Below are 1378 nucleotides of genomic sequence, written 5' to 3'. Positions count from 1 at the left end.
GCAATACAAACTGATCAAGTACATTAAAGAACGCTAAGTACCAGGACTTCTTTCCAAGAATGGTGTCCGCGACGGGAGGGCAAGCGTCCTTCCCAGGTTTTCCTAGTAAACCTTGTATGGTAAACATACCCAAGCGTGTCTGTAAGCACGCAACGAAAGTCACGAACGGGCACATACCTAGGGAATGTACTCTACGTACTTGGACTTTTGTCCAAGAATGGTGTCCGCGACGGTCGGGCACTGCGACGCAATAACCAAATCCTAGGATTGTAACTTTAGTGTGCACAAACATAAACATTAACGCGTTCGCTCGGGCTGCGCCGTCCGTGTTGAACACAAATGTGGGTGATTATATGCGTGGAGGGACAAAAACATACGAGGAGGAGACAGTTTTCTACGATGTGCACAGAGCTCATTTCGTCGTCCCGGGCGAATGGAAAACACAAACATCGCGAGTATCGTTCTAGGTTTCTGTCTATAAAAGGGCAGGCCAAAAGGTGACCGGTTGAGATAAGCATTTTAAGCATACAAACACTTTATTGGAACTTTTGATACAAAAACAAGGTACGTACATGTAGGTTGTACCAACATGGACATCTATGAACGCGTACGCTCGGGCTGCGCCCTCCGTCTTGTACTTTCCCTGATCGGTACACAGTTTTGGTGCACTGCTATTCCGACCGGCAACTTGTACCAACATATACATCCATGAACGCGTAAGTAGTGTACTTTCCCTGATCGGTACACACTGTTGGTGCACGGCATAAGAAAAGAGCTAAAATGGTCAAACTCAATCCATTTCAACAATAGATAGTCGATAGTAGCTGTGCCGATGAAGTAGGGCACGATGCAAGTTAATGTTGTTTAATGAATAACATGTCCGCCATACATTTCAGTACAAATTTGCTCGGTCAGACCTACAAAGTGCTATATCTCGAATACGAGGCGTCGGACTGGGGGTTGTAGAACAATTTTAAGTTCGTCTAATGATTCTACATCCGATTCTGGATAGCGGTTTTTGACCACTTTTCAATATTTTGTGACACCCCGAACCTAGGGGCAGCTCCTAGCTTTTTCAAAAATGTGCACCGAACGGGCCGGAGAGCTCGTGTGGCTCAAAACATGTTTTTCGCTAAAACACCTCAAAACGTGTAAGGAACGCACCCTAGCTCTTGTTTTTGAAAAGTTATGGCCATTTAAAGTGAGGTGGTTTTTGCTTCAAAATAGCAATTTCACCCGTCCCTATGGCCATGCTTTAAATTTTCACGAAAATGCCAGGTCAGACCTAGGGCGGGCCATATCTTGAATACTAAACGTCGCAGACATTGGTCGTGGAACAATTTTAAGTTCGTCTAATGATTCTACATCCGATTCTGGA

This window comes from Anopheles arabiensis, assembly GCF_016920715.1.
Source record: "Anopheles arabiensis isolate DONGOLA chromosome X unlocalized genomic scaffold, AaraD3 X_pericentromeric_contig0003, whole genome shotgun sequence".
In the NCBI taxonomy this organism is placed as follows: domain Eukaryota; kingdom Metazoa; phylum Arthropoda; class Insecta; order Diptera; family Culicidae; genus Anopheles; species Anopheles arabiensis.
The sequence above is the reverse complement of the archived record's forward strand: the minus strand, read 5'-3'. Positions refer to the sequence as shown.